We start from the raw sequence: 26,681 nt of genomic DNA, 5'->3' as shown, positions 1-26,681 counted from the left end.
ACAGATGAAAAGAAGAAAGATGGGCTAGAAAAAATAGTATAGCGATCTGGAAACAGGATTTGGGTGTATTTATTTATTTATTTATTTATTTATTTTTGGGACACTGATATAGACCGTCTATTGCTGCATTCTCTAATCACAAAAGTATTTAACAAAGCATATTGGAAAGAAACACATGTAAAGAATAGAACCAGAATATTACAGTGAGAAGAACATTATGTCTGAAATTAGAGAACCTGGGTTTCAGATACTGCCCATTTGTCCACTTGGTCTCTGGCCTTAGTTTTCTAATCTGTAAAATAAGCTATTGGACTAGATGGCCTCTGAAATTTCTTTTAACTTGGTGGAGATAGTATGGTACAATGGAAAAAAAGCTCTAAATAAGGACCTGGTATTGATGTTTTCCTCCTTGAATCTTGTTTCTGACAGTTTTATGTGGAGCTGATAGATTATTACTACCCATTTTCTCTACCAAGTATCTCAGGAAGTACCAGTGTCCTGTGAACTAACAGCACCTCTGCCATGTAACCACTCTGGGCCTCAATTTCCTTATTTGTAAGAAGAATGCATTGGGCAAATAGCCCTTCAAGGTATCTCACTTATCTCTAGATCTATGATTCTGTTACTCAAAAAAAGAAAGATGTATGTTCTGCTTTTGGTTAGTAAATAGTTTCTGTATGAATTAGTAGTTTACTTAGCATCCTCTTTGGTATGACAGTATAATGGACTTTCATAGGCCCCAAAGGGGAGAAATCTTTTTCTTCATTCTCTTTTTGGTTCCTCCTCTGAAGAGCTATGATAGGTCATGACTACCAGGATGCTCACATCTGGGGTGTGTGTGCTTTTTTGTATCCAAAAATGTGTAGCTCCTTTGATGCTTATATAAAACTTTTCCCCATCCTTAATTTAGTTGATTTTTTTGTGCTTTCATATGCCTATGGAGATTCATTATTCCCCTCCCCTCTTCTTTTTCAGCTCCCTCCACCCATACTTGGTCTTGGAACAAGGGAGTTGAAGTTGAAAAATGGTACTTCTACTGCTACCAAGAGAGCAAATCAAGGAAAAGAGGGTCCTTTCATTATCTATAGAAGAGAGATGAATTTTTAGTTTTCCAAGTTAGAATATATAAAAACATTATTATATCAGAGAAAAATTTCAGTCTGAAGTCTAAGAGGGACTCAGAGGTCCACCCGGAGAAGCAAAATAGTGGGGAGGAAAAAGGAGCACATGATATTGTTGGTTCAGCCTCCTATAATCAGCCCCAAGGGCATCTAGGCCTTGTGGTCTGACAATATTTCTTTCTCCTCCAGAAAATAGCATGGTACTCTGCACACAGTTGATGCTTAATATGTCTTTGTTTATTAGAGAAACATCTTGGTGTAGTGTAAAGAATTCTCCGGGAATCAGGAGAAGCTTGATTTTGAATCCAGTCTGACACTTACCAGTTCTAGGATCCTGATCAAGACATTTTACACTAGTGTGCCTCAGATTCCTCATCTGTCAAATGGGAATTAAAAACACTATGGAACCAACCAAACAGGATTTTGTGAAGCCCAAATAAGATAAGATATATAAAGCATTTTGTAAAATTTCAAGCGTCTTGTGTTTATGATTTATTCAGTTAATGAGTGGACATGTCAGACAAGGGTTATGCTCATTTTTAGTTTGCTTAGATATGCCTAGCCTTATACTAAGTCAAGTCAAGTCAAGAAGCATTTATGAAACTCGTAATATGGGCTGTAATATGCTACAATAATTGATAAAGCAAATACATTCCAGCTGATCCTATCCTTACAGCCCATCTTCAAACAAAGAGTTCAAATAGATATAAAATGACATAGAGCACAGTGTTTTGAGAAAAGATTTAAAAAAAAGAAAATAAAAATAAAAACAAACAACCCAACTCCATTTAAAATCTTTTAATTTTTTCCTTAATTATTATTCTAACCTCTATCTCGCTGCCTTTGCCTAAGCTATCCTCTATGCCCAGAATGTTACCTTTTCTCATTTCTACTGCTGGTAACCCTTAATCCCTTCCAGATTTAGCTATTCCATCAAAAGGTCTTTCAAATTGCCTCAGCTTTTAGTATGTACTCCCCCCTCTCCAAATCACTTTGTGATTATTATGAATATTTTAGTTGTATATGTCACCTTTTATGAACTCCAGGGATCAGGCACTCTTTCCTTTTTGTTTTTATATCTTCAATATCTAGAACAGTGCCTGATATAGGTAGATGCTTGTTAAATATTTGTTGATTGTTTTCATATTTCAAAGGGTACTAACAATTGTGTAGAAGAGAAGAATTTCTTTTTTTTTTAATTTAAATTTTATTTTATTTAATAATAACTTTGTATTGACAGAATCCATGCCAGGGTAGTTTTTTACAACATTATCCCTTGCACTCGCTTATGTTTCGTTTTTTCCCCTCCCTCCCTCCACCCCCCTCCTCCCAAGATGGCAAGCAGTCCTATATATGTTAAATATGTTGCAGTATATCCTAGATACAATACATATTTGCAGAACCGAACAGTTCTTCCGCTGCACAGGGAGAATTGGATTCAGAAGGTAAAAATAACTCGGGAAGAAAATCAAAAATGCAAATAGTTCACATTCGTTTCCCAGTGTTCCTTCTCTGGGTGTAGCTGTCTCTGTCCATCATTTATCCATTGAAACTCAGTTAGGTCTCTTTGTCATAGAAATCCACTTCCATCAGAATACATCCTCATACAATATCGTTGTCGAAGTGTATAATGATCTCCTGGTTCTGCTCATCTCACTTAGTATCAGTCCATGTAGGTCTCTCCAAGCCTCTCTTTATTCATCCTTTTGGTCATTCCTTACAGAGCAATAATATTCCATAACATTCATATACCATAATTTACCCAGCCATTCTCCAATTGATGGGCATCCATTCATTTTCCAGTTTCTAGCCACTACAAACAGGGCTGCTACAAACATTTTGGCACATACAGGTCCCTTTCCAGAAGAGAAGAATTTCAATAAAAAGGAAGGCAAGGAGAAATTTTTTGAGACTGGGTCACTCTATTTCTCCCAATCTGGAAATACAGCAATGATGCCATTGCTAATCAGCAGGAGAGTTTTGAATTATTCCATTTCCAACTTAGAGTAGTTTGTCTTTCCTTAGGCAGCCATATTGATACTGGACTTAGTGCAGCCACCCACCTGATTTAGAACACTGCAGAACTCAGAACTCCCAAGCTCAAGTTATCTACCATCCATAGCCTCTCCAAGAGTAAGGCATACAGACATGAGCCACTGTGATTGGCCAAGAATATATTCTTGGTCTTAGGGGAGCATACAAAAATAATTATTAGATGGGGTCCCTGTCTATGAGGAACTTACATTCTAGTAGATGGAAAAAAGGCAATATGCAGATAAATGACACAAGAATGGACTGGCTTACAAATAGTTATTTTGTGTTTCTTTCAAAGGTCAGCTCTTTTGAGAAGGTGATATAATTTATAAGAATTCAATTTGCATTAAAATTGCAAGATAATTGATTTCAAGTCAATATGGAAAATAATTTTCTAATAAATATATTTTCTCTTCCTCCTATAGTATCTGAGTTACAGAGTTCAAATCTCATTTTATTATGGGTGGAATTATGATCAATTCTGTTATATTCTAGGAACTTCATGCTTTCAGGGGACTTTCCTAGGTTGAAAAAAAAAGATTGGAATTAAAAGTTTCTACTGAGCATTTTTCTGAAAGCTATTGAATCCAATTAATACTGTATAAATGTGGGCATAGACTAAAGGTAGATTTTATGAAAGGAATCTAGATAATGGATTCTTAGACTTTTTGTGTGTGTGTGTGTCATGGACCCTTTTGGCAATCTGGTGAACCCTATGAACTCCTTCTTAGAATAATGGTACTTTTAAATACTAAAGAAAAAAATACATAACATTACAATGGAAACCAATAATATTGAAAAACAGTCAAAACATTAAAAGAGTTCACAGATCCATTAAGAAGTTAGGTTAGAAGTTCCTCTAACTCTTTTGTAGATTGTTTATTCCTATATTAGAGCCTTGTAATTACCGTCTTTGGGGTCTACTATATGTTTTTTCATTATGGTAGAATTCCCTAATAAAAGCTTTTTAAAGAATTGATTAATTTATGATCCTTCCTTCCTATTCTGTAATGGCTATTCTGCGATTTATTGTAATTTAAAATTATCAAATAACATTAATAACAGCTAGAATTTTAATTGCATTTTCCTATCAGAAAAACACTGTGCATGTATTATTTAATTAATGATCCTGGGAGTTATTCCCAGTTTACAGACAAGGGAAATGAGGCAGGCAGAAGTTAAATGACTTGCCCAGGAGGTCACACAACTAGTAAGTGCTTATAAGAAATTGGGTCTTCCTGACTCCAAGTCTGGTGTTCTATCTACTATTCTACCTAGCTATTTCAGAAAGTAAACTAGCTTATACTAAGAGGTTATTAATTGTTCATATAGCTCTTCATACAAACATCTTTAATTATAAAATGTGTAAAGAGAGTCTTAGTATGGAAGAGATATGGCGTTATAGTCAGGAAAATAGTAGTTGTGTATCTGCCATATATTCTTTGTATTACCCTCATCATCTTTTAGGAATGTTAATTTGGAATGTATGGGGAAGATGAATTGGAGAGATAAGAGGGTAGAAGTAGGAAGATTAATAAGGAGGCTGTAACAATAGTCAAGATGAGAGATGTTATAAGTCTTAATAGAGCTAGTATTTTTTGTGAGTAGAAAAAGGAAAAGAGATCCTAGAAATGTGCAAGTAGAATTGACAATATATTGCAACTGCAGTTATCCCTTCCATATTGCAAATTCCCCACATTGTAGTTTTGATATATCATAGATAAAAATAAGAAATTAAATGGAAATTTTGGGGGAATTTTGTAGAAGCTGAAGATGACGCATGAAGGCCAGCAGACAATACAGAGTCTATCACCAAATAGTTAACTCAAATTTTATGATAAGGTATTATAAATGTTCCATTAAAAATAGAAAAATTCAGATTTCTTTTCTGTTATTAAGAGCGAGCCAATGTGAATTTTCCAGATTGGGAGGGGTATATAACAACTCCCTAACTCCCTCCTGGTGAAAGAGATAAGTATGAACTAGATATTTGAGAGATAAGAAGATGAGTCAAAAGATAATTCCAAGATTGTGAGTTTAAATGATTGGAAGAATGGTAATGTCCTCAGCAGTAATTTGTAATTTTGGAGGAGGAGCATATTTAGATGGGAAGATAATGAGTTCCATTTTGTACATGTTGAGTTTAAGGAACTGATAGATCATTGAGGTGGAAATGTCCAGAAGACAGTAATTCATGTGGAAATAGACTTCACAAAATAAATTAAAACTAGTTATATGGATTGGGAGCCATTTGGGTTAAAAAGAATGGAAGCTGGTAAGACTACAAGAGAATTTCAGAGGAAGAAAATATGAGATCTTGGGGATCATGTATAATTAGTGCATGGGAATTGTAGGATGATCTACCCAATGAAATTTAGAAGGAACTTTAGAAAGTTATGAAGAGAACTTATAGCTTTGTAATCTGTGTTCAATTCTGTCTTCAGATACTTAATAGCTTATGTGGCATTGGCTAAGTCACTTAACTTCTGTTTGCCTTAGTTTTCTCAATGGTAAAATGTGGATAATAATAGTCCGTACCTCACAGGATTTTGAAAATCAAATGAGATAATATTTATAAAGCACTTATCAATAGTGCCTGACACATAGAAGGTGCTATATAAATGCTATTGTTATTAATTTCATCATTATCATCATCACAAGTTAACACAAGAGAACATCTCCAGGAGGATGATGTGGTAGTCACTGTCAAAAACTTCAACGTGCTAAAGTACAAGAAGAAGAGGAAAAAGTTCATTAGATTTTGGAATAATGAATAGATTGTTGGTAACCTTGGTGAGAAAGATTTCAGTTGAGCACTGGGGCCAGAAGCCAGATTACAAAGGACTGAGAAGTGAGTGTGAAATTAGGAAATAGAGCAAAGAGTTTAGATCACCCTTTCTAGGAGTTTCAATATGAAAGGGAGAAGGGATATGGACAATAGCTTGAGGTGAATGATAGTCAAGTTTTTGTTATTGTTGTTGTTTTGTTTTGAGAAAGGAGACCTGGACGTGTTCTTAAACAACAACGAGAGCTATATAAAGAGAGATGAAAGAGAGAGCAAGACCTAATGAGAGAGAGTGACAGAAAAACAGGGAAAGAGAGAAAAAACAGGGAAAAGGGGAAAGAGGGAGAAAAGCAGTGAGAAAAGGAGACAGAAAGAGCTGGAAGGAGAGATGGAAAAGATGGAAAAGAAGAGGGAGGAAAAGAGAGCAATAGAGAGAGAAAGGAGAAGAGAAAAAGAGAGGGAGAAGGAGGAGAAAAAGAGAGGGCAAGGAGGATAGGGAGAGAGAGACATAAAGAGAGAGTGAAAGAGCGAGAACAAGAGCAGGAAAAAGAGAGAGAGACACAGAGAGACACACACACACATACAGAGACAGAAGAGAGAGAGAGACAGAAGGAGAGAGAGAGAGAGAGAGAGAGAGAGAGAGAGAGAGAGAGAGAAAGAAGAAGATGAAAGAGGAGGAGGAGGGAGAGAGAGAGGGAGAGAGATTTATAAAAATGCATCCTTCAAAACACCTACTGAATAGACGTGCCTAGGGCATACAAGGACCTTAACCTGGCCTTGTTTAAATGTCAATAATTCAATTCATAAAGGACCTGTGATTTTATTAGTATTTGGTATTTTCTTCAATGATGTTGGTTGTAGCCTCAGATGCTGTAGCTGAAAAATTCATCAGCCCCTGGATACTTTGGTAATGAGTCTCTCTAATCTTACTTAGGTTGGTTCTCAGATAATAGGCATGCAGCGCATCTCTTGAGTCTAGGCTCAAAACTTTCAGGTTGATAACAGAATTTGGGATCTTCTGGTTTAAGCTTCCTAGAGAAATAATAGTAATAATAGAAAGAGAACTGGAGTCAAAGGTTCTAAGTTCAAATCTTATCTCTGTTATATACTATCTGAATGACTTTGGACATTCCATCTTCCCTGTCAGGGCCTCAGTTTCTTTATTTGTAAAAGGAAGGAAGTTGAATTAAATTACCCCAATGTCTTTTCTAAATCTACAATTTCATTATCTTAAATTCATAGGATCACTTCTACTCTATCTATAAATCTATCTGTAAAATGAGAAAGTTAAATTTATTGATCCTGAAAATGCTTTCAAGCTTTAAAGCCTTGTTATTCCAGAAGAATCAAAGCTCTATCAATTCTCCCTACCATGCTAGAGAGGCTTTTGTGATGGAGCGGGTAGTTGTTATCTGAAGGACGATCCTAGCTTCCAGATTGCATTCAGAGTGATGGAACATTTTTGGCCATAGCAACTCTCAAAGACCATTTGCAAAATTGTGGAGGCTTTATGATCTGTATCAATGAGAAAGTGCTTGTATTAATGAAATCATACATACATCCTTGAAATACATACATGGAGGCATCTAGGTGGTGTAGTAGTTAGAGCCCTGGCAATGGAATCAGGAAGATACCAAATCTGGCCTTAGACATTTAGGAGCTGTGTGATCTTTGGCACATCAATTAACCTCCGTTTCCTTATCTACAAAATGGGGATAGTAATAGTGCCTATCTCTCCCATGGTGGGTGTGAGAAGCACTTGAGATACTAATTTTAAAGTTCTTACTTACCACAGTGCCTGGCATATAATAAGGAGTATATAAATATTTATCTATTATTAATATTTCTATGTAAATGCTATAATCATCATTAAGGAATAACAGAGGTCTCCTATACTTTCATCTGCAATGTTTTGATTTTGTGTAAATTTTATCTATATTGTAACTTTTGCATTCTCTTTTCTTCCCTGCCCTGCTCTCTTCTTTCTTTTCTTCTTTCCTTTTTTTTTTAAAACTTTTTCTCTATCTCTTTGTGTCTGTGTCTATTTCTCTGTTTATCTCTTCCTTTCTTCCTTCTTCCTCCCTCTTTCCCCTCTATCACTGTCTGTCTCTCTCTTTGTCTCTTTTGGTTTCTCTGTCTTTGTCTCTCTTTGTTTCTGTCTTTTTGTGTCTCTTTCTGTCTCTGTCTCTATCTTTTTGTATTTGGATATGAGTGACCATGGCCTTAAGTCTACATCACATTGAGATTATTGGAGGAATTAAGCATGTTTAGTTTGTAGAAGAGAAGCCTCTGGGGTGCCATTATTGCTGACTTCAAGTATCTTTCATGAGGTAGAGGGATTTAACACCAGAAGAACCAGGAGCAACACGTAGATATCACAAAGAGGTTGATTGAGGCTTGATGTCAGGAGCTATTTCTGTTGAGAAAATGGAAAGGGCTGCCTGAAGAAGTGGAAACAGTGGTGGAGATTGTGCTCCCTCTCCCTTCTGTGGAGATCTCCATGCAGAAGATAGACCACTATTGACTGGGCATGTTATAATGGGAGTTCTTTTTACATAGGGGTTAGACTAGTTGGCTGCTGATCTTCCTTTTCACCCTCAAATTCTGTGATTCTGTAATTCATAGGCTGGAAAAAGTTAAATTATTACCTGCCTACCAGCACTTTTTCTTTAGGCTATGACAAATTATTTTATTCCAATTTAAACATATTGGAAATATCACAATTTGTGGAAGTTAAGTATGGAATATCTTCAAGGAGGCTCATCCTCAGTTCTGCTCAGATCTTCCTTCAGGTAGAGAAATTACTTTCACATGCAATCTGAGTCTTCAACAGTGTCAGTACAGCTTGGTAAGGCAAGTAAATATTGTCTTAAGCACTGCCTGTGCTCTGTAACCTTTTCAGTCCTCACAGTCCTGTCAGGAAAGGGGAAATCAGCAATGCCACCTCTGAGAGCTTTTATTATATGTCATTCAGTGCCCTGAAAGGAGGGGTTATATTACTTCTTGCTCTTCTTTCCATACAGCCACATTCCTCTGGTTGACTTTTCATGCCTGGAATAAATCTTTTGGTGTCTGTGTTTTGACATTTTGCTAACCACAGTGTACAGAGCAGGATCTGCTTCTGTTGAGGAAACACTCCATGCAAGATATTGGAGTCTTCCAGGGTGAGGAGATGCCAATTCTTTATGAAGCAATCAATCAATCACATATACATCATAAATCTAGAGCTGGAACAGATCTCAGAAACCATTGAGTCCAACTTTCTCATTTCATATGAATAAAGGTCTGTGTTCTAATCTACTTACTAACTGTTTGATACTGGGCAAGTTACTTGATCTCTCTCATTTTCAATTTCCTCATCTATATAAATTTTCATGTGTGACCTCACATACATTTATAATTGGTATATATATACATATATGTATACACACAAAATATATACCTTCATTTGCATAAAGTGCACATATGTGTGTGTGTATGTATGTGTATATACATATATATCAGCTTTCAGTAACATAATTGAGTTGATGGAAGCCTTTGAAATCATTATGTGAAATAACATGGATGGAAAAAACAATAAGGTCCAAAATTAAGCTTAGGAGGATAACAATGATTAGTGGGTATGCCTTGCATAAAAATTTAGCAAAGGGAACTGACAAGAAAGTTTACACATGTAAAAGGAGAACCAGGAGACACCAGCGACATGAAAACCAAGAGAAGAGAAAATCTGGGAGAAGACAGTGACTGACAGTGATAAAGATTGCAAAGAAAATAAGAAGAATGAAGATAGACAAAAGACCTCTGGATTTGTAATTAATAGATCCCTGATGATTTTGGAGAGAGCAGTTTGAATTAAATGATGAAGCCACAAGTCATATTATTGAGGGTGTAGAAGAGAGTAAGAAGATGGGTCGTGGAGACCCTTAGAATAAATAACTTTCTCAAGTTGTTTAGTACTGGTGTTGAAGAAATAAAATAAAGAACAATAGCTGCTGAGAATGGTAGAGTCAAATGAAAGTTTTTTTAAAGGAGTGAGAGAAAAAGATATATTTGTAGGTATTAGAAAAGGACACAGTAGACAGAGAGAGACTGAAGATTACTAATAGTAGAAATCATTGATAATGGGGCCAATCTGCTGATGAAGGTAGGATATAGTAATGTAAATACTATATACTATATACTAAATAGTAAATGTAAATGTAAAAGATTTTGCTTTCATAAAGAGAAAGCAAGCTTCATATAATACAGATGTGTAGCAGGAGAAAGTAGAGGAAGATGCCTGAGTTTTGAGAAGAGCAAGAGAAATTAGAGATAACTCTTAATGCATGGTCTCAAATTTTTTTTTTCTGGTGAAATATGGAGCAAGATCCTTAGTTAAGATAGTTGAGGGATTTGGTTCTGTAGGAGCCTTAAGGAAAGACCAGTAGGTTTGGAATAGTCTCTATCATTAGCAGAATAGTAAATTGACTGGGGAAGTAGAAATGGATTGCCCTGGAAGAATTTGTTATGGGAATTGAGTAGATTGAGGAACTGAGAAATTGGATTAGTTGAAGGGGTTCTCAATATGTATGCTGAAGTCCCCTAGAATTTCCTGATCCAATTTCTGCCTGTCTCAGGTGGCAATGGAGAGGGGAAAAAGAAAAATTATGAACTAGATACCAGGATTCATTGTGAAAGATTCAAAGGAAGAGAGGCTCTGAGTAATGTTTGTAGATGGAGAACTTGGAAGTGGCAGTGGGGAACAAGGAGTATTTCAAGTCTTTACCAGCATCCGTGAATGAGGAAGGGGAGATATCTGAGTAGTAACAGTGAGTAACGCAGCCCTACTCATTTTCTTTAGAAAATTATCTTGAGTTCTGATAAAGGCCTCCTTTCCAAAATATATAGAGAATTGACTCTAATCTATAAGAAATCAAACCATTCTCCAATTGATAAATGGTCAAAGGATATGAACAGACAATTCTCAGACGAAGAAATTGAAACTATTTATAGACATATGAAAAGATGCTCCAAATCATTATTAATCAGAGAAATGCAAATTAAGACAACTCTGAGATACCACTACACACCTGTCAGATTGGCTAGAATGACAGGGAAAGATAATGGGGAATGCTGGAGGGGATGTGGGAAAACAGGGACACTGATACATTGTTGGTGGAATTGTGAACACATCCAGCCATTCTGGAGAGCAATTTGGAACTATGCTCAAAAAGTTATCAAACTGTGCATACCCTTTGATCCAGCAATGTTTCTACTGGGCTTATACCCCAAAGAGATACTAAAGAAGGGAAAGGGACCTGTATGTGCCAAAATGTTTGTGGCAGCCCTGTTTGTAGTGGCTAGAAGCTGGAAAATGAAAGGATGTCCATCAATTGGAGAATGGTTGAGTAAATTGTGGTATATGAATGTTATGGAATATTATTGTTCTGTAAGGAATGACCAGCAGGATCAATACAGAGAGGACTGGCGAGACTTACATGAACTGATGCTGAGTGAAATGAGCAGAACCAGGAGATCATTATATACCTCAACAACGATACTGTTTGAGGATGTATTCTGATGGAAGTGGATCTCTTCGATAAAGAGAGCCTTAATTGATCAAAGATGGACAGAAGCAGCTACACCCAGAGAAAGAACACTGGGAAATGAATATAAACTGCTTGCATTTTTGTTTTTCTTCCCGGGTTATTTATACCTTCTGAATTCAATTCTCCCTGTGCAACAAGAAAACTGTTCGGTTCTGCACAAATATATTGTATCCAGGATATACTGTAACCTATTCAACATATAAAGGACTCTTGCCATCTGGGGGAAGGGGTGGAGGGAGGGAGGGGAAAAATCGGAACAGAAATTAATGCAAGGGATAATGCTGTAAAAAATTACCCTGGCCTGCGTTCTATCAATAAAAAGATATTAAAATAAAAAAAAAAGAAAATTATCTTGATCTTGATCTTGATAGTATATTGATAGCACAATACCTAACACATAATAGGTCCTTAAGAAATGCAAGATATCTTCCTGAGTGGCTCTTTGGATAGATTAAAAAAGGTGTCTTACAGACCCTGTTGCTTTAGAGATAAAAATACAAGGCAGGAGCTAATATAATTTATATTTTATATTTATATATATATTTATATATATATTATATATATATGTATATTTATATATATATATATATATATGTGTATATATATATATATATTATATAAGGAGGCTTATACCAGATAGAAGCCATGTCATCAGGCAAGATCACAAAGAATGAAAGGAGGATGGATATCAAGTCAGACATACATAGGAAACATTTGAATTATCTCTTCATAGGGATCATAGAGACTAGTCTGAGGATGAACTAGGGTTTTGTTTTATGTAACAAAATAAATATATATGTATTTCATTTTATGAATGTGGAACTCAAGCCTGAAAAGTTTTAATATATGTCCAAATTCACAAAAGTAAGTAGCAGAGCTGGGATTTGAACCTAATTTCTCCAGTTGCAAAGACAGAATGCTTTTGACTATCCTTTCATGCCTCGTACAACATATTTTGCCATATTTTTCCTTGTCAGCTCCTAGTGCCTTACAAACTGACCTCCTCATCAGCTTATATAGCTATATAATGTATACTTATAAATATACATGTTCTTTCACTTAGCTAGACTGTAACCTCTTTGATGGCAAGAACTATTTTCACTTTTGACTTTGTATCTCTAGCATCTAGTACAGAGTCTGACAAATAATAGGCATTTAATAAATGTTTATCAATTGATTGGTTGATGATAGTGAATAGTTTTTGCTTGAGACGATGTTATAGAATCTGGGCATCCCTGATGTCTGGGCACCACTAATGAAGAGTTATTCTTTTCATCTTCCTCTATTCCAGTCTCACCTGGTTTGAATGAAATCTGTCATCTCTCCTCCTTAGATCTCTGAACAGACAGCATCACAGGAATGGAAATGATCTGGGGAAAGGGACAGCAGTTGAGTGCTATTGGTTTGAAAGCTTGTCAGACTAACAGCCTTTCTGCCACATGCCATCGATGGACAGCCAGATAGTTAAAACAGCAGAGCTTTCTAATTTAGGACTGTATTCCTGGTATTGATGCAGGGACCTCCCTTGCTCCATTTTATATCTTTGATTTACTGTGATGTTTACTGCCCATTAAGCAGTCAAGCCATACAGAAACATTTTGATGATCGACACAGAAAGCTAAAAAAAAAAATGCCCCTAGCTTGCCCCTAGAAAGTCACAAAGACAATTGGAATAGCAAATTCCTGCCCATAGCAAAGCTGACTGTTGAAACCTGGGTGCATATCTCAAAGAGTTAATTGCCAAAGTCCTAATTAAGCCTAGTCTTAAAAGAAGAATGCCTGCATGATCTTGGCAAGAAGCCCATAGGAAAAAAAAAGAAATATCTGTCACCGTCTCAGAGAACACAGTAATTAAGGTCTGAAATGCTTCCCAATCCAAGAATAAGAAGAGTTCAGAGTTAACTGTTTGAACATCTCTTCCTGAAATGGCCCTGTCACTGTATGCTTTGGAAGGACTTTCTTGTGGTGTTACTGTTTGCTTTGGAAAAGGAAGAAGAATTCCTCTTAGTTATTGTCTGCTGGTGGGTGCTTTGGGTACTTTATCATCTTGGATAATTTGGTACTTCCTTCTCACTTACCTCTCATGCCTAATCAATTGTTAAATCTGGGAGATTCTACTATGACATTTCTTTAGTTAGTCTCCTCCTCTATGGATGGGTCCAATGACTTCCTTGTGTCCCTAGGATAAAATAAATGTAATCTCTGTTTGGCTTTAAAAATCCTCCATAATTTAACTTGCATTTCTCTTATTTTACCTCATAGGAATCTGTTCCACACCATTCTCTATTTCAGTCAAACTCCCAGCTTGATTTTCCTCATATGGAATAATATAGATCCTATCTCCATGGCCTTGTACAGTCTATCCTGGAATGCTCTGTCTTTTCAAATTGGATTTTAGACTCCTTAGCTTTTTCCATTGCTCAAGTAACTTTTACAGGAAACTCATTCCAATCACCACCCATTTGCTAGCTCCCTCCATCCTGAAAATGATTCTGAATATATTTTTGTTCCTATTTAGATATATTGATGATGTGTTTCCTTTCCACATCCCTCTCCCACCTGCCACTGAATGTAATCTCTATGAGAATAGGTTACACATATATTTGTTAAGTTAAATTGAAGTGAAAGAATATTGGATATGTCAAAAGACCTTGGTTCAAATCCCAGCTATGCTCTGGTAGAGTGGTATAATGGAAAGAGAGTGGTAGATTGGGATCAGGAAGACTTAAATTTAAATCTTGCCTCTTACAATAGTTGGGTTATTTTTAGATAAGTCCCTTAACTTTTATGAGCCTGAGCTAAAAAGGGGAATAATAAGACTGTTAGTACTTTTCTCACTGGACTATTGAAACACTTAGAGTCAATGATCTTTGTTAGAAAAGTGCACTGCAAACCCAAGATGCTCTTAGGGGAAAATTCATATTTCTAAATATTTTCATCAAATAAAGAAAGAGCAGCTTAATGAACTAGGTATGAAATTAAAACAGCTCTAAGAGAAACATTTTCAAATCCTAATAAAAAATACAAAATCTGAAAATCAAAAAATTTACAAAATGTTAACAATACTATTGAATTGTTAAAGTTAAAAGCTGTAAATTATTTAAAATAAATAATTAGCTAATCATCTAAAAAAGTGAATGAGAGAAATCCAAATAGCCAGTGTCAAAAAAGGGAAGATTTAGAACACATGAAGAATTAATAAAGAAAAAGATTGGAAATGATTTTTCCCAATTACATGTCAGCAAATCTAATAATGAAATAGATAAATATTTACAAAAATATAAAATATCCAGTTAACAAGAACAATAAAGAATTTAAATAGCATAATCCCAGAAAAGAAATTGAACAATTCATAATTAAAATCCCAAAGAAAAGAAATTCATTGCTACATGGATTTATATATGAATTCTATCAGGCTTACAAAGAACAATTAATTCTAACATTATGTGAACTGTTTGAAAAAATAGAAAAGAAAGATATTACATCATTTTTCTATAATATAAATATGGCCTTTATACTTAAGTTGTGAAAGGAAAAACTAGGGAAAGAAAAATACAAACTAATATCTCTAATGGATGTCAACTCAACAATATTAAATAAAATATTAACAGATTCTATAGCAACATATTCAAAAATTATGGAGGAGAAAAAATTTGGATTTTATTCCTGCAGTGCAGAATTGGTTCAATATTAGGAAAATCTGAAACTTAACAGCCTATACTAATAACAAAAACAATACAAATCACATGATTAGATAGAAAAATTTTTTTGACAGAACATACAACCCATATGGAATAAATACATTTTCCTTAATATCTTTAATATCTTAAATAACATCTTTATGAAATCAAGATCCAGTAGGCAATCATGGAGAAACTACAGGTCTCCAGTCCAATAAGACTGGCATAAAATAAAGAATTGTTAGTGTCATCATTATTAATTGATAGTTATAGATATGCTGATTATAGCAAGAAGACAAAAAGAAAAGAAATGGAGGCAATCACAAAAGGAATACACAAAGAACAATAGAAGTAAGCAAAATTAGGAGCATAGTGTTTAATAAACTCAAAGATCTCAAATACTGGGATAAAAATCACTATTAGAAGAAAATTCTATGGAAAACTGGAAAGGAATCAGGCAAAAATTAGAGTAAGACTTCTATATGTCACACAATAGCACAAAATGCACACATTGCCAAAGTACAAAGAATCACATTATAAACAAATGAGAGAAAGGAGGGAAAAACCATTTACCACTATGTGGAGGAGAAGAATTAATGCTCAAATAAGGAATAGTGAAGATTGTAGGAAATAAAATGGATATTTTTGATTATATGCAATTTACAAACTTCTTCACATATAAAATCAATGCATTTAAAATTAGAAGAGAGAGCATTTATGATACACTGAGAAAAACAACTGTAAAAAGCTTCTCTGCTAAAGGTCTGATATCCAAGATCTAGGTTCATAAGCGCATAGATTTAAAGCTGGAAAAGATATTGTATCCATAGAGTCTAACCATTTCATTTTACAAATGAGAAAAATTAGGAACAGAGAGAGTAAAAGACTTGGTCAGGGTCATGTAAGTGTCTGACTTGAACCTAAGACTTCTTGACTCCAGTTCTATTCTCTATCTATCACATGAAGTTGACTCTGGGAGCATATGTAGAAAAATGATTCAAATATATAAGAACAAGAAACATTTACTAAGATTCATGGCCAAATGCTAGACAGGTAGTTCTCAAAAGAAGAAAAGAAAGCTATTAACAGCAATATGAGAAACCCTTCAAATCATTAGTAAAAGAAACAAATTAAAACAATTGAGATTCCTTTTTATCTCTAGTCCCATCAAATTGTCAAAAATGACTTTAAAAAGGAATTAAAAAATATTTGAGAGTCAATGAAAGTACTGTTAATTGTTCTCTTGGAGCTATGATTTGGTTCAGTCATTCTAGAAAGTAATTTGGAACTATACTTCCAAATTCATTAAATTGTGTATAGCCTTTGCCACAAAGATTGTACTAGAATGTCTATCTCAAAGAGAAGGAGGACAGACCCATATGTAAAAACATATTTCTGGCATAACATTATAATAGCAAAAGATTGGAAACTAAGAAGTTTCCCATCATTTGGGAGAATGGACAAATTATTATATATGAATGTAATGGAATATCATTGTACTATAACAAATGATGAGAGGGATGTATTTAGAGCAACTTGGAAGGATTTCCATGAATTAATTCAGAGTGAAATGAGTAAAACCAGGAGAACAATTCACCATAGGAATTAAGGGTCGGATAGTAGTTTCACATACTCATACCTATAATTAAGACAAAAGGTTTTACTCATGTTAACATATGATAATCTGCAGTAAAATTTAGACTTTGTCCTGATGAATGAATTAGAAAATTGTAAAGAATATAAAGATGAATGAAGTAAAACTTTGTAAAGAAAACAAACTTTTTAAAAACTTGAGAACTTTGAACAATTCAAAGAACAATCATGATTATTCTGGTAATGGAGGCTTAAACTATAGGGAAAGAAAGCAATGGAATGCCATGAGAAGTGAAATGGAGGTAGTTCCTATAGTTTCTAATTGGTAAATTTTCAGTGTGAACATTTATGCCTCAGACATTGGCAAATGCTACAAATCAGATTTTGATTTATTGTTTGTTGAATGTTTAGACTTAAGAAAATGATGGAGAATCTGTTAATAATGCAGACTAAATTATTATGTGTGCACATCTTTCCCCAGAGAGCTGCTTGTTAAACATTTACCAGCATTCCAATAGCCATGAATAAGAAAAAGCTATCAGGCAGATATGTGTGTGTATATATAAGTGTGTGTGTGTGTGTGTGTGTGTGTGTGTGTGTGTGTGTGTGTAGAAATAGAAAAGAAAAGAAAAAAGAAGGAAGTGGAAAGGAAGTAGAGGTGGAGGTTGAGAAGGAGGAAGAGGAGGAGATGAAGGAAATGAAAAAGGAGAAGGAGGAGAGGGGGAGAGTGGGGAGGTGAGAGGAAAAGCTACTGAGAGTGATACAAAAAAATAGGGAAAGAAAAATGAATCATTGAAAAGAGTGAATAGAAGAAGTTTCAGAGGGAGACACAAGCAGGACAGCTTTGAACTTAGGGTAATTTGTAATGTACCTTAAAAAAACAAACTGCTTAGAGTAGAGATTTATGGTTTCATTTTAAAATTTTAATTGTGTTCTTGGCATTTGGAAATATTATTGTTTGTTGATATTTATGAAGTTGAGAATAACAAAATATAAGGAAATTAAATATTGTTTTGTAAACTCTGAAGCATAGAATCAATGTAAGCTAGCTTACAGTCCTAGCTTTGTGATCTTAGCTAAGTCATCTGATTTCTCTCAGCCTTAATTTTCTTCATTGGTAAACTGAAAAAGTTGGCCTAAATTAACTTATAAACTCTTTAAACCACACTAAATTCTATCAGGCTGCTTTGGTTGAAGCTTGTGTGTTTGTTAGATCTGTCATAGTTGAAAGTTAGTGGAGTAATGTCTATAGCAGAGAAGATCAATTAGCAAAATGATCTTATTAAGCCTTCTATATTTTGTACCTAATAATTTGCTTGATTTGAGTAAGATACCCTGCCTTCATCAATTACCAGTCTCCATGATCAAAGGAATATGTTTTTGAATTCTGAGTATTTATCTGGGTTTCACTTACAAATCTTTCATTTTACCATAGGGATTCAGGGTCAGATAATAGTTTCACACACTGACATTTATAACTAAAACAAAAGATTTTACTTGTGTTAACAGATAATAGTTTTTCATAATAGAAATGCAGACTTTATCCTGATGAATAAATGAAGTGATTTTTTCACTACTTTGAACATTAGTAGATATTGTATCTCATCTTATTCAGTACATCAAACATGTAACCCCTGAATACAAATATTGAAGTTGCATTTCCCTTTTACTGATAGAAGATAATAACATTTTCAAATCTTCATATTTTTGTTTTTACATGCTTTTATCCAATATGTTTTTCACTTATACGGTCATATAATTAATAAGATAAGGCAGCTAGGTTGCATAGTGGAAAGAGTGCCAAACTTGGAGCCAGGAAGATCTGACTTCCAATTCAATCTCAGATACTTGTGTTAGCTATTGTGACCCTGAGCAAGTGACTTAACTGCTCATCTCAGTATCCTCATCTGTAAAGTGAGTTGGAGAAGGAAATGGCAAACCACTCCATTATCTTTGCCAAGAAAACCCCAAATAGGGTCACAAAGAGTCAGATGTGACCGAACCTTTTTTTTGTAATGGTAAAGTAAGTAGTTCAATATTTTAAAAATTGATGTCTATCTTGAAATCTCTCTTCAGAAATCTCTCTCACATTAGTCCCCTTCTTTCCACTTACACAACCTCTACCTTAATTTAGTCCCTCATTAACAATTGCCTGAATTATTATAATAGTCTCCTAATTGGTCTTTCTGCTTTTGGTCTCTTCTGATTCAACCACTACACAGTTGTTAAATGAGTATTCCTAAAATACAAATCTGTTTAACCATGTCACTACCTTGTCAACCAATCAATAAACAAATATTTATTAAATACCTACTCTATATTAGGTGGTCAGAATACAATGAATGAAATAGTCTGTACTCAGTCAAAAATCTTCAATAACTCTGCCAAGTCTGACATTTAAATAACTTGCACCTACTTTACTTAGTATTATCTCCCTTTGCACATGTCTATTCCATTCAAAGGAGTCTGCTAGCTGTTTTTTTTTTTTTTTTGTTCTTGATGTTACATCAACTGTTACAATTCTGCTCAGGCTATCTGAGATGTCCTGCTCCCTCCTCACCTCAACCTCTTAAAATCTCTAGTTTTTTCAAAATACATTTTATGTACCACCTTGTGCATAGGGTCTTTTCCTAAGATTTCCAAGTGTTAGTTCTCTCTCCTTCTGGATCAATTTTACCTATTTTATATATATATATTTATTCATGGGCCTGCTGTATCTCCCCACTCTGGCCCCCAGTGAGTAGAAGTTCTTTGAGGAAAGTAACTATTTTTATTTTTGTTTTTGCATCTCAGTTGCCTAGCACATGCCTTGCTTATGCTAAGAAACTGATAAATATTTATTTAATTAAATTGTACAGCCAGAGTGGTAATGGGAAGGATCTGGGGGAAGAAAGATCATAGAGAAATTTATTGCTCTCTATCAAAATGAAAGGAAAGGGACCTAGGTTTGGAACTAAATCTATCAATCGAGGGACTTATATATCATGTTTAATTAAAAACAAATATTTTGGGGTGGTTGTTGATTGGACTTCTTGATTTCATTGGTATGGAAAATTACTATTGAGGAAACATCCTTGCCAAAGAAAATCAAACTTTTCTGCCATATATTATCTTGTAGAGTTACTTGGGTCCCTCAGGGATTAAGTCACTTACCTAGGTCAGAGATTAGACTTGAACCCAGATTTTCTGACTTTAAAGTCAGCTCTCTACTCAGTATGCCTTAATGATGGAAATTATTAGCCTCCAGAAATATAGTGTAACATATTAGGTATTAGTCTGAGCTTTAGTCAGCTTAGCCTCAAATTTGCTGTGTGACTTCTGGTAGCTTACTCAATCTCTCTGCTCTGTGTTAAGGGAAAAATAGAGTATATCCAAAGGAATTTGATTCAATTGGTATGGAGGGAGGGTTTGTCTCACTTTTTAGTTGCAATTGACTTAATATTTTAGAAAGCAGTAAAATGGCCTGAAGGAGATAAGGACTTCTCAAAATGTTTGTCTTATAACCTAAGAATGATGTTTTCAGGGAGGATGTGGCACATGGTATCTTACACTAGCAGAGCAAAGCTTTCATAGACTTTGGTTGACTAAAAGATAGACTGTGTTTTCACTCATTCCTTCTACTGTAACACCTTATAACTACTTCTTTTGTGTTTGGTAAAGAAAGAGAAAGGTAAAACATTTGTCCATTTTGTGTGTCTCAGATTAATGCCCCCCTCCCCTTTCTCTTTCCTTATCTCTTTCCCTCCTATCAAATTTTACTTTTTTTTTTTTTTTTGGTACTCGCATAAGCCTAACTCAAAGTATAGACTGATACTTTTAAGACCTATTCATTTACTTGTGTAATACATGTCCTATTCAGAAAGGTCATACAGTTTAAAGAAATTTAGGTAGTCAGTCAACCGAGACCATGAACCTTTCTGTGTTTCCTCACCAGTCTCTGTTACATTCCTATTATGATCCAATACTCTTTGGAGAAATGCTGCCCTCTGGCACAGTATTTTCACTGTCATAAGAGTTTAGTTTCTTGTGATCTCAGTGGTATTTAAAAATAAGCTCTGAACTACATGTTTAGCCAAAGCTATGGGAACATGGGTGTCAAGTCCATTAATCATGGATAAAAAAAATATTCTCTGGGTTGGAATGTCAACTGGGGAGTAGCTATGCCATGCATTGTAAAATCTATTCAAAAGACCTCCCAATTAGGTCAGCTTGTCCTTCTACCCTAAAGTCTTTCTCTGTCTCTCTCTCTGAATCTGTTTCTGTTTCTGTCTCTGTCTCTCTCTCTCTGTTTCTCTCTCTTTCTTCTCTATCTCTGTCTCTTTCCCTCTCTTTCCCTTTCTCTCTCCCTCCCTCTCCATTCTTTCTCTTTTTTTCTCCCTTTCTCTCTATAGAGACTAGTAGTTATAACTATAATTCTTACCACACTCTGGGATATGTAAAGATATTGAACCTAGTCACAAACAACTTCTTTAGAAGTATATAACTCAGGGGTTATTAATTTTTGTGTGTGTCATCGATACCTTTGGTAGTCTAGTGAAGTCTATGGATCCCTTCTCACAATAATGTTTTTAAATACATAAAACAAAATACATTGTATTATATCAATTATATCAAAATAGCATTATAAAATATTATAAAAACTAGTTTACTTATCCTAAGTTAAAACCCTAATTTAACTAACCCACAGTTGTCATTTATACCACAATCACTAAAATATTAATATAAAATCACATCTTATTCATTAAATAGAAAATATCTTGGAGCCATTTAAAAGAGCCTAACAATACTCATTTACACCTAAATAATTGGCTCTAGATGGAATTAGGAGAAAGGAAAAAAGTAAGCAAAACAGTGTTTATTTCTGGTTATGTGAAGGCTCTGGGAAGGAGTTTTGAATTGCACCCATCAAAAGTGATAGGACAGGGAATGGGATGCAAGCATTCTGAGATCATGTCCGAAATGGAGACACATTAACAACTAGCTATTTGCAAGTATAGCCATGTATGAATTCGCAGTGTAAATGCACATTGTTACAAAATAATGTACATTTAGAACCTGTAAATTGCTAAAGACTTAGGAGGCTGCTTCTCGTCCCTGGCAGATGTTCGTCACATCCCTCAGTGCTCCAGGCAGCTTTCAGAGAAAGGGATTGCTTCTGTAGAGAAGCAGTATAAAGGTTTTAAAAGAAAAAAATAAAACTGCCGTGGCTTTGAAATGATATACATTTGAAGGACTGCCTTAGTTCTGCTGTAAAATGCTGCTATTGTTGGACTGCAGTTAAAAATGATACAATTTGTATGGGGTTAGATAACCTGAATTAAGAGGAGAGAATTGGGGATGTGAAAGGCCATGCTGAAATTCACATGATGTCATTCTTTAGAGCTGAGAGCATGTACAATGGTCAAAGAGGAGAGCCAAGATGCCCACCCGCCAAAACTGAATGGGAAGATTGGCTAGCAGGTTAATATCTTTGTACTATGTTGTCGGAAGGCTGCATTGTGTATAGAAATGGGGTTGCAAGCTCTGAGTCAAGCAGCCACAACCTTGCACTTATGTAGGATCCTAGCCCTTATGTAGCCCTTAGATAGCTCCACTCCCCCATCCTCTAGTCTGGATTGATGGTGTGTGTTTTTCTTGCTCTGGAACAGTTTCCCTGAGGACAAAAATTCTTAGTTACAGTTCCATTTCCTATAGCGGTAGAAGGGAGTGATGGTGGTGGTGGTGGTGGTCCACAAACTTGGTAATAACAACTACAGCAACAGTGCTAGTTGATATTTATCTAGTACCTACTGTGTGCCAGGCACTATGCTATTTTCAATTATTATCTCATTTGATCCTCACAATTTTTGTAGTTAGTTACTATTATTATCACCATTTTACAGATGAAGAAACTGAAGGAGGCAGAGATTGAGTAAATTGCCCATAGGTCAAACAACTAGTAAGTGTCCAGATTTGACTCAGCTCTTCCTCATTTTTTTTTGTTTCTGGATTGAGTGGGGAGCACTTTAATTTCATCAAAACCAGTATCCTTTGTAACCTTACATAGTTTATTTTATGCAGATAAAAATATTCTTCTGATAAGGGATCCATAGGCTTCATTACAATGCCATAGTGTTTTATGGCACAACAAATGTCTACTGTAAAAAAAAAAAAAAAAAAAAAAAAAAAAAGATTGCTGTTTCCTTCCCTCCAAACTAAAAATGCTTTCTTCCTTAATGATTTCAAAGTACCATCTATCCCTTTAGTAATTCTAATTTTTAAATTGTGTAATGTTTAACTTTGTTATTTTCCTTTACTTAAGGTCAGGATCAAGACTTAAGTTAGAATATAGGATCATTGCATCCCCATATTGAAAGTAGCCTCAGAGGTCAGTTAGATTTGTCTCCAGGGAGGAAGGCCTTCCTTTTCATTAGATAAGAGAAAACAACACAAAGTAAAGCAAACAGACAAAAGTGTCAAGAACTTCTTAATAATTAAAGCTGTCTAGAAAGGGAATGAACTGCCTCAGGGTGAGTGCTCCCCCATCAAGATCTTGAAGGGAAAACTGCATGACTACTCATTGGAGGCATTATCATGCACAAATCCTTGTTTAAATTCAAATTGCACCTAAAGACCTTCAAGGTCCCTTCTAGCTTGACAATTCTATAACTGTCCTCAACTCTCCAGTCCTTAAAGCTACATTGAAGCCAGAGAGAAATAGTATCTTCTATGTGCCATTTACTGTTCTAAGTGTCTTTAATTTTTTTCTCTCTCTCATTTCATCCTCATAATAATCCTATGAAATAGGTGCTATTATTAGCCCCATTTTATAATTGAAAAAACTGAGGCAAATAGAAGTTAAGTGACTTGCTTGGGGTAAGCAAATGCTTGAGGCCAGATTTGAATTCAGAGTTTCTTGTCTTCAGGCCTAATACCTTACACTCACAGCTCCACAGTCTGCCTGTAAGCACCATGGACAGAGCTTATGCTTGGAGTTTTACCAGACATTGACCTAGGAAGGAATCGGAGGATTCTTTTTATTAAATCAAATTTGTCACTGAACACCTCAATTTAATTTTTCTGGACTTACCAGGAGACTTTTTCATTTTTTTATTAAATGAAATATGTAGAGATTGCAACATCCCACTGTGCTGTTTGTTTACTATATGTAAAAAGAAGGCATTTGATTCCATAGCTTAAAATATCCCCTTAAAGGATTCCTCTCCAAAAAGGTGTCTCCTGGGCATGTATGAAATCACACATGATTCCTTAAAATATACAATAGGGATATTATTGTTAAATGCCCAGTAATAATAATGAACACCAAGACATAAACTAGGGTAATGCACTGGAAGAATACATTACCCTAGTGTATGTCTTGATATTAATTCAACATTGAGTTCAAATTGAAGAAAGATTCCTTATAAATGATGAGGATCCCTAAATGTTCCCATTTATGAATGAAATGGTTGTGATTATGTCAAGCTTATGGGACTTTGCAGAACATCCGAAATGTAAAGCAAAATCAACCAAAAAAATTTGGTGTGAACCTCACAAGAAAAATTAAGCAAATGAAGGATGCCTGTTATCTAGACTGTTATGATATATGAAGTTGAATGAACCATGTATCTAAGCAGCTGAATTGAATAATGGACAGAATGTTAGATTTGGACTCAGAAAAATCTCAGTTTGAATCCTCTCTTAGATATTTGCTAGTTGTATGATTCTGGGCTCATATGTAAAATGATGATAATAACATTTACCTCCTAGTATTAGTTTGAAAATCAAATGTGATTTTATATACACACACACACACACACACACACACACATATGTGTGTGTGTGTATACACATATGCAAGCATATATATAGATATAAAGTGCTTTGCAAGCTTTAGAGAACAATATAAATATTAGTTATTGTTATTGTAAGTAATACTACTACTTTTACAACTCTTCCTCCTCCTTTTCCTCATGTATCAGCATATATATTTTGGAAAGACATTACAAATGGACATTGAATTGGCCCAAAAAATTGAACAGAGGGAGGAGAACAGGCTGGATTACCTTTGATAAACTGTAAGCATTTTTTTAAATAACATCAAACCTCTACCTGAAACAAGAGCTTATCTTTTTTAATAAGAATATTCTTCCAGTGACCTTTTAAGACTGAGTCATGTAGTTGGTGACTGTAGATTCTGAAAAGTCAAAACTGAGAATCACTCAAAAGGAAATGGAGAGACACAGTGCATATAAGTGAGATGAAAAACATTAAAAGTAAGAAACTATGAATGAAAAGTGGTATGATGAAAGATGTCAAAGAAATGTGTAGAATAAGGAAGAGATGGATTGATCCTAAAGTGAGAGCAAGGAATATATAGGGATAACCTCTATGGTTTCTTGATATCCCTTTGATATCAAGAAAAGTAGTAGTAAGTTCCTGCTATGTTAGGTGGATCCACATAGATAATGTGTGGGAAAATATAGATAAGAGTTTCATAGAATGAGTGGGCATATAGAAGTTGTGATCTACTTCTTTTGAGGGAGGACCTACATTAATGAAATCACAGATGAACTGATACAATGAAGTACTGGAGGACAAATGTATTTAAACTCTGATAATACATGTGTGCCATCCCTATCCTTGATCAGCCTTCTAATGCCACCCTAGTCCAAGAGATTCCATATTGGTAGAGGAAAATATAGGATATCATTTGTTGTCATTTAACAAATGTTATTTGAATTAATAGTAAAGCAAGACTGCTTTGCATACAGTGACCCTGCTGGATCTGGATACTAAGATCAGCCTTTGCTTAACCTCAAGACCTCAGAAATTTTATTCTTTGATTTGCTAAATTAATTTTTTATTTGTAATCTCAGATTCTGTTGACCTCTGAGAACTCTCCAAGTGAAAACTCTAAGAGTTCATTTTAGTGCAGGGACAACCCTGTGGAGCACTATGAATGATGGTGCTGCCTAATAGTTTATATTTTAGAATCGTATTTCAAAGGTCATAAGTTCAAGTTCCATTAGAGTTGTACTTATGATAAAATTTTAAGGTTTTTTTTTTATCACTGCTTTAGAAATTCCATAAGATGATCTAAGACACAGAACATTTCCTATATTTGAGGTGGGGAAAACCCTGAATTATAGAAAGGAAATCAATATATTACCTATATATAATATGTGGATTTATAAAGTGCCTTAAGTTTTGCTAAGCACTTTAAATACATTATGTTATTTGAATTTTATAGCAATCCTATGAGGTAAATATAAGGTTTTGTTTTGTTTTGTTCATTTATTTATTTAGTCACTCATTTGTTTATTTATTTGTTGGTTTGGATCTGTATTTCCTTCTTTTATATAGTGGAGTATGCTCAGGGTGCTAAGGAATTGGGTGACTTGATGAGGATCACACAGCCAGTATTTATTAGAGCCAGGACTGGAATCCAAGGCTTCTTGATTACAAGGCTATTCCTCTGATCAATATGCTATCCTGCCTTTATATATAATATTATTTGCAATATTATCCTAATTTTATTGAGGAAAAGCTTCTTCCTTATAGAGATAAAGTAATTAGTCTATGCTCAAATATTAAGTGTTTGCAGGGAGGAGTTGAACCCAGTTTTTCTTCATTATAAGGCTGATACTCTGTCCTAACTGCTATCTCTAATAGCTCAATAGGATCTTGGTAGCTGTGACCCACCGAGGTCTTATTCTGTACTCATCTCATTAAACTTCCATTGATCCCAAAGGCATGTTATATGGGGATTCTTGTTCAGGTACATTTTGTACTTAATGGCCTCTGAGGGTCTTTCCACCTCTGTAATCCCATGATTTCAGGATAGAAAACCAAGAAGGCATGCCTCTGATCTCCAGATGATTGATATATTTTACAACTT

General features: G+C 34.9%; 1 long non-coding RNA gene across 3 annotated transcripts in view; it reads right to left on the bottom strand.

Annotated features, from left to right (window-relative positions):
* LOC127559478 (uncharacterized) overlaps positions 1 to 23,446 on the bottom strand; it is a 95,354-nt gene extending 71,908 nt beyond the window's left edge. Inside the window, exon 1 of one of the 3 annotated variants that reach the window (XR_007953141.1) lies at positions 22,479 to 23,446. This is a non-coding gene — a long non-coding RNA (uncharacterized LOC127559478). The remainder of the gene's footprint in view (positions 1 to 22,478) is intronic. The other 2 variants (XR_007953143.1, XR_007953142.1) reach the window with 2 other exon arrangements.
* Positions 23,447 to 26,681: the final 3,235 nt, after the last annotated feature.

This window comes from Antechinus flavipes, chromosome 4 (genome assembly GCF_016432865.1).
Source record: "Antechinus flavipes isolate AdamAnt ecotype Samford, QLD, Australia chromosome 4, AdamAnt_v2, whole genome shotgun sequence".
In the NCBI taxonomy this organism is placed as follows: Eukaryota; Metazoa; Chordata; class Mammalia; order Dasyuromorphia; family Dasyuridae; genus Antechinus; species Antechinus flavipes.
This window is presented reverse-complemented; position numbering and strand designations above follow the sequence as displayed.